A 14,329-nucleotide genomic window follows, 5' to 3' on the forward strand; every position below is an offset into this window, starting at 1 on the left:
GGCAGGTGCAGCTGCGGCCTCTGGCCTCCCAGACCACAGATCCTCAGCTTTGGGGTGCAGGGCTGGCCCTCCCAGGGCCTGGCCCGCTGTGGATGCGAGGAAGGGACTGCAAAATGAAAGAGCCCCCATCCCACCCCCTGTGTCAATAGCACAGCCACCTGCCTCCCAGGCCTCTCCAGCATCCTCACCCTCTTCCTGCAGAGCCAGTCTGCCCTGGCCCAGCTCCTCCTGCAAGGCCCAGCCCTCCCCAGGTGGCTTGCGGGCTGCTTCTCTGGGCTTCTGTGGCATGGGTGCAGATAGACTGCGTCGCCTTTATTTTACCTGTCTGGGAATTCCACTAGGGTAGGGACTGTCTACATATGTGTATCTCAGCAGCACCATGAGCTTGGCACAGAGCATGGTTCAGGAAGGTTAGCTGGGTGGCTGAATTAGAGGTGCTGAAACCCCTCTTAAGTCACCCACAACTTCCTCCAGGAGCCAGGGGTATCAAAGCTCCTTCTCCCTACAGACCCCCAGAGGCTGGTGCGGCCTGGGCCATCTATGTCTCCAGCCAGGTGGACTGGGCTGATTCCAGCTCATACGCCAACTTCTGGCCAAGTCCGGGCCGAGGTTTCCACTTGGAGAAGGTCCCCTGGTTAGGCTGGCCGAGGACCCAACTCGGAATCTCTGACTAATCCCAGCTGTCCGACCTCTAGTCCCCGGGTACAAAGCAAGCAGCTGGCACTAAATTTCCTCCCCCGGCTTCTCCTCAGCCCTGCCTGTGTGAGAGATGACCTGGGTTCTGGGTGGCTAGGTACCCTCGTGTCCTGCACCCCAAAAGCCACATCAGTTTGCAGAAGGCCAGGGTCCCAGCCCCAAGAACTGTGTGCAGTGGCTTCCAGTAGGGCTGGGCCTGGCTGGATGTTTTTTGGAAAGATGGCTACTCTTTTCTGAGCTTTGTGGGTGTTTGTACACACCAGAGGCAATGGGATTCCCTGGTGGGAGACCAGAGGGAAGGGATGTTGGCTGAGACAGGGACTTCAAAGGGCCCCCCACTTGGACCTCCTCCGGCTGCAGAACGGGCTGAGCTGCCAGCCAGCAGCTGGCAAAACACGGCTGTGCTAGCTCAAAGCACCAAACAGCAAACAAGGAAGATGCTCACGCAAAGGCAGCTCACCAGTCGAGTGACAGCTGGGGTCCGCCCAGGTGGTGGGGGCTCGAGGGTGGCCTCAGGCCGCAGGCAGGGGCAGAGTCTGCATCATCATGTCCCTGGGGCAGAGCAGGGCAGGGCCCACCACCCCCGTATAATGGGGCTGGCTGGTCCTCAGCTGCCTTCTCCAGGGGCAGGTGACCCTGCTCTTACTGACATCTCATTACCCATTTGTGAGTCCTGTGTGGAGCCTACTGGGGCACAGTGGGGACCTAAATAACAGGCTCTGTGTGTGATGCTGAGGAGAGGGGACAGGCATTTATTAAACCCTAACTGTATGCCTGGCTTGGTGCTAGAGGGAACAGGCATTTATTAAACCCTAACTGCTGCCTGGCTGGGTGCTAGATGTTGGGGATAGACCAAAGGAGGAGTTACCATCTAGCAGCCGAAGGTGGGGACAGCAGCCCCGGAGGTGGGAGAGCACGGAGGGGTGTGAGTCCCCGCCGCCCTGGACCAGCTGGGAATGGGGAGGCTGGGGCCTCGTCCTCGAGGGTGGGGCCTGCCAGTGTTTCCAGGGAATGAGGTCTTTGGTGGGCCACATCCCAGGAGGGAGGGTGGGGGAGAGGAAGCTGCGTCTGGGCCGAGGCTGCAGCTGTAACCTCGCTGCGGCCTCTTTCCAGCCTTCCCTTGCCCGGCTCCAGGCCCATCTCCCCTCCTGCCCCCACAGAGGCTGGGAAAGGGCCCTGCCCCTCCCCAACCCCCACCTGCCTGCTGGTCTCAAACATTCCCGTGTGACTCAGGAGGGTGGAGAAACAGCCTGGAAGCTTCTCAGCATCCTCTTTTGTCCCCTCCCGGCTGCAGGCCAGAATTCCCCACCTTTTCTGTGGGACCCGGATGACCTGCCTGGTTCCTCGGTCCTGCAGGGCACACAGGGGCTGAACCCTGCTTCCACTCAGGAAAAACCTGGTACATTCCACTCAGGAAAAACCTGGCTTGTCCAAGGGTGTGGCTGGCAGGCCTTGGCCAGGGGCCGTGTGCCAGCTGAGTAGCTGCGGCAGGGCCCGGGCTTGTGCACCGTGTACAAGGGTTGCTTTGGAGCCCTCACTGACTTAACTGAAAAGCATGTTTAAGTTTCTCCTGTTGTTTGTTCATTATGGCCTGGACAGAGGATCCCCGGCTCTGGAATCCATCCCAGGGGACAAACCTGCAGGAGACCAGCCCTCAGCCCCCAGCCCCACACGACTCTCGCTCCTTCCGGAGCAAAGAAACTGCAAGGTTCCTGCCCAAGCCTGGTGACTAAGCCTGTAGGAGGCCCCAGTCCCCTGGAGTCCAGTTTGCCAGGACTTGGGGAGGCCCTGGGCTTTTATGGGGTGGCCCTTGAAGATAGCAGGAAGTAGCATGACAGAGGGTCCCGGGGGACTGCCACACTGTGGGGCACTCTCCTTGGGCAGCATTTTCCTTTCTTTTCTCTTCCTGGGGATTGCTGAGACCACCCCGGCCATGTTCGGCAGGGCTCAGCCCCTAGTCAACAAGTACCTTTGCCAGGACCCAACTGCCCAGGCGTAGGAAGCCAGGATTCTGCTGACTGCGCGCTGCCAGGTTTCCGGGGGAACGAGTCAATCCTGCAGATGCCAGCTCCAGGAAGGGTGGCCCATGTCAGGATCTACTGTTCCTCTGCTGTTATAAATCATTTATCTTTTTCTTTTTTTCAATCTTAAAGCTCTTTATTGCGTCTGGAATTCTTCCCCAAAAGTCCACGCGGATTGAGCTGAGGAAGCCGTGGAGTTCTGTCTCTCCTCCCAGCGGATTCTTCTCCCTGGCTCGCCTTCCTGTGACTTCCTGGAAAGCTGGGGCAGTGACCTGTGAGGACACAGTGTCCCCCTGTGTCTGGATACTGGGCCTCTACCCCTTTAGACCCTGGTGCTTTTGGGGGAGAGTTTTCTGTCTGCCACTGGACTGAGTGCTGGGCTCTGTGAACATAGCTCAAAGGTCAGGGGCAGCATTCTCAGCTGCAGGGGTCTGACCTGCTAGATGGTCCGCTGAGGAGGGGCCGAATAATTTGTCATTAGTATAAGTTAGGACTTGACCGTAAGCGCATGAAGGTGGATGTGAGGCTAATTCTTATGCAACATAGCTCAAAGGTCAGGGGCAGCATTCTCAGCTGCAGGGGTCTGACCTGCTAGATGGTCCGCTGAGGAGGGGCCGAATAATTTGTCATTAGTATAAGTTAGGACTTGACCGTAAGCGCATGAAGGTGGATGTGAGGCTAATTCTTATGCAGGATGTGGTAGACGGAATAATGGTCCCCTGAAGATGTCCATGTCCTAATCCCTGGAACCTGGGGATATGCGACATTACATGGCAAAAAGGGCCTTTCAGATGTGATCGAGTTAAGGATTTTGAGATGGGGAGATGCTCCTGGATTATCCAGGTGGTTTTAATGTAATCACAAGGGTCTTAACAAGGGAGGCAGGAGGATCCGAGAGAGACAGAGACAGAGACTCACACACATAGAGACACAGAGAGAGAATCGGAGAAAGACCCACACAGAGACATAAAGAGAGAAGCAGAAAGAGAGAAAAGAAGAGAGACTGGAAGATGCTACGTTCTGCTGGCTTTGAAGAAGGGACAAGGGGCTATGAGCCATGGAAGGCAGGTGGCCTCTTGAAGCTGGAAATGCGAGGAAACCTCCCTCCCTAGAACCTCCAGAAAGAACCAGCCTTGCCCACACATTGCTTGCGACACTTCTGGCCTCCAGAACCATCAGATGATACATGTGTTACATTAAGCCATTAAGTTGGTAGCGGTTTGTTACAGCAGCCCCAGGAAACTCACAGGGTCATCTGTGTCTTGCCTGCTCTGCCTGGCATCCCTCCCCCTTCTCCGGGTAACACTTTCTGGACCCTCCTTTGGGAGCCTCCCCTCCCCACTCTCAGTACCAGGTTTGGGTAGAGCTGACCCCATCTTCCGGGTGGAGCATGTGACTAGAAAATTCGAACAATCAGAAGAGCATCTCTCTGGCCACAGTGCAGGTGGCCTAGAGTCAACAAGGCACATTTGCAGACACCGTGGAAAAGAGAGAATCGTTCCTTCCAAAGTAGGCCCGGAGTGGCTGGCAGCCATCCGGCCACCATGGGGTGAGAGATGGCCTCAAGATGGGGCCACGCAGGAAAACCAGGGACCCCAAGCCGAGAGAAATGATGGGATGCTTCCTGCCAACCCCAGTTGAGTCCTGATCAAGCTGATCCTGAACTTCCCTGATGCATAAACCACTAAATCTCCTGTTTTGCTTAACCCAGTTCAATGTGGGATTCTGTCCCTTGCTACGCAAAGAGCCCTGTACTAACGTCACCTGCAGCCATTTGTACTGAGATCCATTTTCTCAGGTGGGAGAGAACGGGGTGGAGTTGCAGTCAGCAGTGCAGGAACTCCCACCACCTTGGCCTACCTTATCTGGACCACAGCCATTTCAGCGTTCATCAGAGGTCATTACCAATTTTTGTACAGCTCCTTGAACAATCTTATTTCGGGAGCTTCCTGAAAACCTGAGCATGCCTCCCGCACGCGTGTCTTCTGACTGCTGCGTGCACTGGAGAGCTGCAGCTCCGGAGCCTGAGAGCTGGTTAGCACGCTCGGTCTTTCCCGGCACACTGTGACCAGGGGACGCATGCTGGGCTTGCTCCCGACCTGGTGGGCGCCACTCGAGCTGGACGCTGGGAATCCAGTTAGGGATGTGTGGCTGGTTTCTGGGGACCCCAATGGAGCGTGGGTGAGGGGCTTGGTGTTTGGCATGTGATGGAGGAACTGGAAAAAGACTGAAGCCAAACTCCAGCCTCTCACTTCGCTTTGCCCTTCCCCAGGTGAGCACCGACCTTATTCTCCCCCTGCAAGTGGAGACCCTCTGTCCTGATGTCTTACTCCTGGTGGTCTAGAGCAGAGGGCGTGTGGGTGTGGGAGAGAAGGCATAGGGCGGGTCTCTGGAGAAATCTCGTGGCTGCACATGTGATAAAGGGCAGGGAGGAAATAGGCAAAGACGCCACATTACCGTCGTCAGTAGCAGCCCAGCGGCCAGGCAGGCAGGTGAGGGCCACCGAGGGGCTAGGAGAGCCGCAGGTCTCCTTTGGACGTCTGGGTGGGATGTCATCATAACAATAACTTTTCTCTATTATTTTCCTCTTGCCCCTCCGGATCCTGGCTCCACCTTCCCCTGCTTCCTGCCGCAGAGACTGACCGTGTGGACCACGTCCAGAGGCTCACCTGCCCTCCACCTTCTGGCTGGGAGCCCCACTGCAGGCTAGAGGGAGGGAAGAGGCTGACATCAGGGGATTCATTCTCCCGGCTCCCTCCCTTCAAGGCCTGTATTCGTTTCCTGGAGCTGCCATAACAAATGACCACAAACTGGGTGGCTTCAAACAACACACATTTATTCTCTCATAGTTCAGGGGGCCAGAATTCCAAAATCAAAGTGTCAGCAGGGTCGTGGGCCCTCCCTCTAAAGTCTCCAGAGGAGAATCCATCCTGGCCTCGTCCAGCTCCCGGTGGCTTGTGGCGTTCCTCAGCTTGTGGCTGCATCCCTCCAGTCTCTGCCTCTGTTTTCACGTGGCCTTGTGCTCTGTGTCTCTCTGTGAACTCTCCTCTTCTTACAAGGCCCACCCTAAATCCAAAATAACTTCGTCTTGAGATCCTTAAAACTAGTTACATCTGCAAAGACCCTATTTCCAAATAAGATTACATTCCAGTTTCTGGATGTATGTGAATCTTTGGGGATACAATTCAAACCCACGCCAAGCCCCCTTGGGCTGGCCATGTTCCTTGGCTGAAGGTCACTGTCCACCCCATTCTGGGAGGAATTATTGCTTCCCACCACGGTCCTTCTGGGCCTCGGGGTGGCAGAAGCTCTGCTATCACCAGCCCTGGGTTCCTTCTTCCTACCTTGCTCCCTGAGGGTCCCCTACACCCCCATCTTGTACATAGGCCTCCTTGAGCCATTCTGAAGGTGCCATCTGTCCCCTGTTAGGACACTGATGGACTCATTCCTTTCTCCATCTTCACATTACCATCATTTCCACTGGAAATGAAGACATGGAGGCCCAGCGAGGGTAAGTTACTTGCCCAAAGCCATGCAGCTGAGATGTGCCCCGAAGTCTACCTCAGACCCATGCTCTTGACCGCTGGGCTTCATTGCCAAGGGCAATGCCCTCCCTCTCTCAGGGTCCCAGGAAAAGCCAGTCTGCCTCTGAGAGGGGACTGTGTCTCCCCCCATGCTGGCTTGTTCTCTGGCAGCTTGGCCTGGGGAGGGCCAAGGTGTCTTCCAGAGGCTCCAGGCTCTTGTCCTACCAGCTTCAAGTTCCCAGCAGAAAGATAGCCTCTCTTCTAATGGCATCTGCAAAAGTCTCAGGAAGACATTGGTGACTTGGAGCAAATGCCCAACAGGTGGTTCCCCAAAGAGAAATCAGGGTCCCACTGAGACTTCTGGAGAGAGCAGGTGCAGCCTGGGGTCCAGGGCTCTGGCTTGAAGGGGGAGATGGGTGGAGGCTTCACTGGTTAACTGGCAGTGAGGGAGGGGAGAGGAAAGGTGGACATGGGAGTGGGGTTTCCTCCTCCATAGCACAGGGCTCCTCCCTGGCCAGAGGTCTGGGGACCCGGCGGGGGGCAGTCAGAGGCAGTTTGAGGAGGGGACTCAAGCACTTGGGTGTTGTGTGTCAGATGGACAAGACACGGGCTGCCACATGGGAACTGCCCACCCCATCCCGGCCACCAGAAACCCTCTCCAAGGGATGGGTGACTGGGATAGACCCCTGGCTGACCGGGCTGCTACTTTAAAGTCTGCCCTTTCAGCTTCAGGCACTGTAGGCCCCCAGATCTCCCTGGCTGCTCCCCACAAAGGCTCTGATGCAGTGAACGAGCAGAGTGGAACCCGCCCAGCACATTCCAGCTAGCTGACCTTGGACCTCCCTTCTACCCTCTGGGCCTCAGTCTTCGGTGCTGTGAAAAGGGGGCCTGCTCCCCTTTATAGAGAGGCTCGGCTGGGACTTTGGGTATGAGAAGATTGCCCAGGACTTAGTGGACATTCAGCAAGTGCTGCATCCAAATCTAACGCACCAGCCACCGAGTCTTGTCTGCGGGGGCAGCTGTGCGGCCGGGGGCTCTGCAATCAGGTCCCATCTTTGTATGCTCCCTTGTCTGCTCTGATCAGCTCATGCCCAGCCAGGCTGGAGGCCCACAGGGCAGGGCTGCCAGTCTAATGCTGTCCTGTCACCATCGGCTTCCTCAACAAATGCTCGTTTGAGAGGCTGGTGTGCGAGATGAGATGAGGGAGTTAAACTTGGAGCGAGGCAGGCAGGGCCCTGCTTACCCGGGTCGTGCACTGAATAAACACGTCTGTGCCAACCCAGTGCCTGGCGGTGCGGGCTGGGATCAGAGCGGTCTCTGTCTGAATCCTGGCCCTGCCTCCTGCCAGCTGCGAGTCCCACTTTGGTCAAGCCTTTCCCCCTCCATGCCTCAGTTTCTCCCTCTGTAAAACGAGGACAGTAATCTGACCTCATGGAAGTGCTGTGAGCACTAAACAAGGCAGAATGTTCTGGCGCTTTGCACGGGGCTTGGGGCGTGGTCACTGTCACAATCCTTGTGGACGGTCTGTCGAACAGTCTGGAATGGCCCCATTTTGCTTCAGTCACTGCCCCAGCTGTGCTGGCCCTTGACTCGCAGATTTTCAGTCCCTTTCAGTGTGACAAAGCAGAGGCCTGCACGTGTAAGTTTTCCGGTCTCCTTCACTCTTCCCTTCTGCTTCTGTTTTAGCTCCTCCTGTGTGTCGCGGGTTTGGGTGACACATCCTGCTGTCTTCTCTAGGTGGGCCATCTTCACCTCCGTCCTCCCCCTCAGCCCCTGGCCCTGGGAGGCGCTGCCCCCTTGTCCTGTGGCCTCCCCCGCCCCCCAGGTGCAGGGCCAGAATGACAGCCTGTCACCTCCTGCAGCATCCATCTGCCCCAGCTGGCCTCGTCCCCGCCCCGCCACCTGCTGATGACTCTTCCCCGCCTGTTTATGCAAGTGTCAGCAAGTCGGTGTGTGAGCACAGGGCTGGTGGGGCATGAATGGCAGGTCCCCTTCTCCTCGTCACCCTTCCTGGTCCATAACTCACTCAACCTCCCAGTATTTCCTCTGACCCCCTTCCCTGTGGCTGGAACAGGTGGCCTGCAGGCAGGGAGCGGTGGCGGAAGGAACAGAGCCAGTCCAGCTGCCCCAGCCAGGTGAGGGGACAGCTGGCCCGACGGTCAGTCTCTCTGTGTCACGGAGGTGGGTATAATTTGGAGCCCCAGGGAGACTCTCACTGGCTGTCCTCTTATACACTGTTGTCACTACTGGCTACTTGGAACAGAAGGCACGTTCTCGTTTTGCACACTCTATCAGTGTAAGGGGAGACGGAGGAGGCGAAGGAGAGAAAAGAATCTCAGGTGTGCGCGTCCCTCCCGTGCAGGCCTGCAGGGGCCCCTTCTCCTGGTATGGTCCCGGCGGAGGCCTGTCTGCAGTCAGAGGGACGCACGGAATGGTCCCTCCCCATGGAAGATCTGCTTGGCATGATTCGGTAATTTCTCACTAAGCCTTCTGGCCTAAAGATGCCATTTAGATCACAAAGGTCAACAGAGATCCCAACAAAAAGACCCTAGTGTCCTCCCCGGCTGTTGCCCTGGGTGACTGGGGGAGGGCCCAGGTGCATGATGGGACATGTCGGGCTGCGATGCTGACCCCCTGTCCACAGGCTCAGCTCTCCAGGGCCCTGCTCTGTGCAAATGGAGGGGCAGGGGTTGTAGATCTGCAGGACTGTGTTCTATGTAAATCTCCTTCTGCTCAACCATTGGCGGCCTTGGTTCTCTCATTCCATATTAGAGGCCAAAATGAAGATTCTCCTGGCTCCAAGAGAGCCAGATTTTTTGTTCCAGAGACAGCCTGCTTGGGCCTGGGAGAGGGGAGCGTAAGCGGTACAGGGCTGCCTTGTACAGGTGTTCAGGTCATGTATTGCACAGGGGTACTACACCTCCAAGGGCACTATTCTTGGTATAGACGTAAACTAATCTATATGAGGGCGTGTGGGTGTGTGTGGGGACTCGGGCCTGGTGTCTCAAGCTCCCTTTATGTGACCCCCACATCAGCCTGGACACACTCAGGGAGGCACCTGCACCCCCTCCCCCACATCTGCATAATGTGTGCAGCAGTGCAGCAGCCACCAAGCTCAGGGGACACCCTGAGCACCTTTTCTCTCCTGTGTAACCCCAAGAGGTGCTGGGCCTCGATCTCACAGCCTCTCCCAGCCCAGGCCCAGGCCCAGGGAGCAGTGGGTACAGCACTGATTTTGGAGTCTAAAGTTAAAGCCTCAGCTGACCACCTGGGCGTCCGCTGTCCAAGCAGCCCCTGTAGGCCACAGGGAGGGGCTAGTACCAAGGAGAGGTCAGATGCTTTACCAACGCGGGCCCCAGCGGGCCACTCCAGGGACGCCTGGCCTCCTCCCATCCTCCGTCCCACAAGCCGCCTGGGCTCTGCCAGGCTCCCTGGGCATGAGGCGGGGCAGGAGGGCGGGCGGGCTGTGCCGCAGGCAGCTGCGGGGAGGGTGTTCAGCCCTCTGCGGCTCTGGCGAGAGACTGGAACACAAGGCTATTTTTATTTATGATGGTGTCACTGGGCTGGCCTCCGTCTAGACAGCCGGCGTTATCATTCGAGGCCATCCTGGAATGCACAGCTCCATTTATTAAGAGCAGAGGACAGTGTGCAGATTAAACAGCTCGTAAAAATAAGCTGGGAACTGACCCTGGGAAGACCAAGGTAACCTTGCTAGGTCAGTTGTCCTTGTTTGTTTGGATATGGGGATGTTTTCAGAGAAAACAAGCAGTGGTATGGCCCCAGGGAAGCCAGCGCAGCCTGGCTGGTGCCCCCTGGGCAGAGACGCACATGGGGAGGCTCCAGAAGTCTCCCTCACAAGCAAGATGGCAGGAAGGGACCAGGGGCCATCTTGCTGGGGACAGGACTTCTGGAACAACTGGGAGTCTGTCCCTGGTGCCTGGGAGCCAGCCGCCCTCTCCTTGGGGTCCTGTCCTCTGCACAGAGGCCACTGCTGGTCACCACAGCTATCTGGGCTCCATGGGGTGATTGACCAGGGAGTGACGGTCCTGACTGTTCATTCACCACCTTGTGTGTTTGTTGATCCGTTCGCTCGTTCATTCATTGGCTCAATCATTCTGCGAATGTGTGTTGAGCACTAACGATGTGCCGCACAGAGACTCAGATTCTGTCTTCAGGAAGCTTCTAGACCAACCTAGGGGGAGACAGACATGAAAACAGTCTCGGGCCAGGCCGGAGAGGAATGCTGGCGACTCCCAAACTACCTGATCTTATCACCCTCTTAGTTAAAAGGCTCCGATGCTATGAGAGAAAGGCGGACGCCGGGGCCCAGCCTCCCTTGCCGCCAGCCTCACCTGCACCACTTTCAGCAGCCCGCCTGCCTGTCCAAGCCTTCCGCCCTGTGGTGACATTCCGTCCTCCCCAGGGCCTGCCGTCCCCTCCCGGGAGCCTCTCGACAGGCTGCTCGCATGGTGTTTCCCGAGCCCCATGTGGGGCACCCACCTCAGATGTCCCCACCAGGGGATGCCCCCAGCAGGGGTCCTCAAAGCCTCCCCCAGAGGTCCTGGGAGGCAGGAGCCGGGGGCTGAGAGCTGCGTGTGTGTGAGCCCCGCCACTTGCGTCCTACCCTGCTGCTCCCGCCCGTGTGGACTTGGATGAGGCGCCTCGCTGACCTTGAGCCTTGGTGACCTCTGTCTCAGGATGAGGACTCTGTGGATAAGGGGCAAAAGGAGGCTGGGAGAGTGGTGGCACCCCTGAGAACCTCGTGCAAGTCTCACTGGCTCAGTGGTCATCCTTCCTCCCCTTTCCTCCTTTGGGTCCTGGCACCGAGCCTGTCCTAAGCTGGATCAGCCAGCAGTGTCCACTGACTGCATGCTCAAAGTGACAGGAGGAGGTCTGTTGGCATCTTGGGGGGTCGATTTCCAAGCTCCAAATAGAAATGTCAATTCCTGGAAAAGGGAAGGAAGAGGAGGGGGCAAGGGTGGCTTTGACACGGCCCTTCCCCAGGGACAAAGCACATGCAGATAAGGCTTCTGTGTGGACACAGCCTGGGAGCAGAGAGGGGTCCAGACCTGGTCAGGAGGGAGCGCTTCCCTAGGCAAACAGCACAGCAGAACGGACTCTCAGCAGACAGTCACGCGCCCCCCGAGCCTCGGTGCTGCTTCTAGCAATGGCTACAGCAGCGGCTCCTCTGCAGGGTCTGAGGCTTCTCCTATGAACAAGGAGGCCAGGGTGCTGACAGAGCCTGGGCCGGCTAACTGCAGGCACAACGGGCCCAGCAGCCAAAGGGAGCCCCCGAAAGGAGGGGGAGAAAGAAACATGGTCTCTCCTGGTACCTGGTGCATGTCCTGCCCCCCACCCTCCACCCTGGCCCCGGCTGAAGGTGCAAGTTCATTCTGCATTGCCCCGAAGACTGCAGCCTCTTCTCTTGTTCATCCAGCATGTGTTTATTGAACAGCTACTATGTGCCAGGATCAAGCAGGGAACCAGAAAACATGGCCCCTGCCCTCCCATTCCTTTGGCAGAAGAGCCCCAGGGCAGAACTCATTCCCTCCCCAGGGGCCACACCCAAAGCCCAACACAGTGTCCTGCACAGAGCAAGGTCTTGGTGGGCACCTGCTGAATGAATGAGGGCAAGATTGCTGGTCTCAGGAAGCCCTTGACCGCCTGCAAGGTGTCTGCGATCCACTGAGGAGGTAGCACAGCATGGGGTCAAGGGTTTGGTGCCAGCGAGGCCTGGTTTTGAGTTCCAGCTTCACCACTTACCAGCTGTGTGACCTTGAGCAAGTGAATGAGCCTCTCTGAGCATCCGCGGTCATAGCAGCACCCTGCCACGGGGAGCTGTCCAGGGGATCACGCACGCATGCAAAGTGCTTTTGCTGGTGCACAGCGAGTTCCCAGGATTGCATTAGTGGTTAGGATGCAGATACCATGATCATGTCCACTTTGGGGTCATTTTCCTAGCACCACAAATGAGTTGCAGAGCTGCAGCTGGAGCCATGTCTTCCACCTGAGTCCTTTTTGGAACATACTACCCTTGGGAGGACCAAACCCCAGATTCTCCTGGGCAGGAGCCCAGGAAATGGCTTTAGGAGGAACGCAGCCTCCATTCGCTCCTGGCCATTCGGGAGCATGAGGGGTGCTGGGCCCCTGTCCCCCACCATGCTTCATTGTGTGGCAGCAACATTGCTGGGCTGGGATTGCCAGAGTGCCTTAGGGGCCAGCAACCAGGCACAGAAGAGGTCTGGGATACAGGGCCCAGGACACCCCCGGGCTGGCTGCCCTGCACAGCGCTGAGTGGGCTCTGAGCAGCTGCAGCCACCACCGCTGCTCCACCAAAACAAGACACCAAATGGTGGGGCTCAGGGAGCCACACAGACACGCCCAGGCTCTTCTCATGAGAGGCTGGGGCTGGCTTCTTCAGGGAAAACACTCAGAATATAGATTGCTGGTTGGTTTCTCGACCAGAGTACCCAGTGGGAATTCAGCCAGAGCCTCTGTCAGGAGCTGCCCTGGGGCGGAAGAACCTCTGCACTAAGCAGAATAAATGAGCCTGGACTCCTGCGCTTCTGGGTCTAAGGCTCCTTCAAGGGGCTTCCTGTGGGAGGCAGAGAGGCTGTGAGCTTAGACATTATGTTATTATTATTACTGTGTCCACTCAACACTTACGTGGCACTATGTGCCAGACGCTGCTCCCCGTACTTTATCAAGAGCCACCCAACGGGGCCCCCATTTTACAGACGAACCTACACGAACGGGGTCACTTTCCTCCCCTGGCAAACTCCTATTCACCCTTTGAAACCCTGCCAGTGCATCCCTGCCCGGATTGCCTGGCAGAGTCCACCGCCCCACCTCTGCATTATTTGACACCCATCTCCCGTGTCTGCTGGTCTGTGCCCACCCACTTGCCCAGGGGCCTGGTGTTCTGTCAAGTCTACCTGTGTCTGGCATAGACAAGAGGGTCAAGACATTTTTGCCAAATGGGATGACGGACGCTGTGGGTCTGCAGAAACACTTCTACTCCTCACCCCTAAAGGGCCTCCCCAGCTTTGGTGCTAGGCCCCGGCGGGGAAAGGCTGCTTGTTTCCCTCATAGGTGGCCGGTATGTCCTCGAGGGCCTGAAGTCTAGAGAGTCTGACCAGGGCTGCCCCCTTAGTCTTGCGGCTCCCCCCGGGGGAAACAGCATCCCCAGCTTATCTTTCTAGGAAGCTGGATGGGGGGATGCTCAGAGGGGACCCCTAGCTTCCAGGGATGGCTGCAGGAGACCCAGGAGGAGAAGCCACCAGGACAGAGGGAGGGGTCTCTCTAGGAGGGGTGGGCGTTTCTAGGATGCATATCTTTCCCACTTTCTATAAATAAATATGGTAATACTAAGACCTCATGCACTTGTGGGCCTTGTTTGATCTTTGCAACACCCCAAGCTTGGCTAGAAGGCATCATTATTCCCACTTTATGGAAAAGGACATTGAGGCTCCCTAAGGTGGGACTAGTCCAGAGTCAAGGGGTCAGGGCTGCCGGTGTTCTGAGTCCAAACCCCAGACCTCCTGACCCCTGCTTGGGTCTCTCTGCACTTCTGCCAGCTACTGTGGGCTTCACCCTGCAGCGGCCGGCCTGGGAACTCCCTGAATTCCGCCATCACTCTAGGCTGGTGGCACGGGCTCTTGGGAGAGGGCTTCTGCTCACGATCTTTTCTCTTTCTGATTCTCTGGAGGATTCAGAAGCAAAAATAGGGAACGGGGGCTGGGGTGGGTGGCACAGAAAGTGGAGTTCCTTAGGGTTGCCAAAAATGCAGGCTGGAGGGGTCTCTCCTTGCACCCCGGGAGGCAGGTCCCCAGGGCCTGGCTGCTGCTACCCCCCATCCCTGCAGCCACCAGGCCCTGCTCCTCCAAACACGAGCCTTCCGCAGCGTCTCCTGAAAGGAAGAGCCAAACTCTGGCGCACGGCGGAGGATGTTTTCCTTTCCAGTGGACAAAACATTTCTGGCACTTTCAGGAGGGGACTGAACACTCTGTCCACTTTGGCGGCGTTTGGGATTCCTGGACGGACACAAGTGTGCTTTCACATGCAACAAGATTAATTACACAATCTCCC

The sequence above is a fragment of the Galeopterus variegatus genome, unplaced genomic scaffold (assembly GCF_000696425.1).
Source record: "Galeopterus variegatus unplaced genomic scaffold, G_variegatus-3.0.2 Scaffold353, whole genome shotgun sequence".
Taxonomy (NCBI): Eukaryota; Metazoa; Chordata; class Mammalia; order Dermoptera; family Cynocephalidae; genus Galeopterus; species Galeopterus variegatus.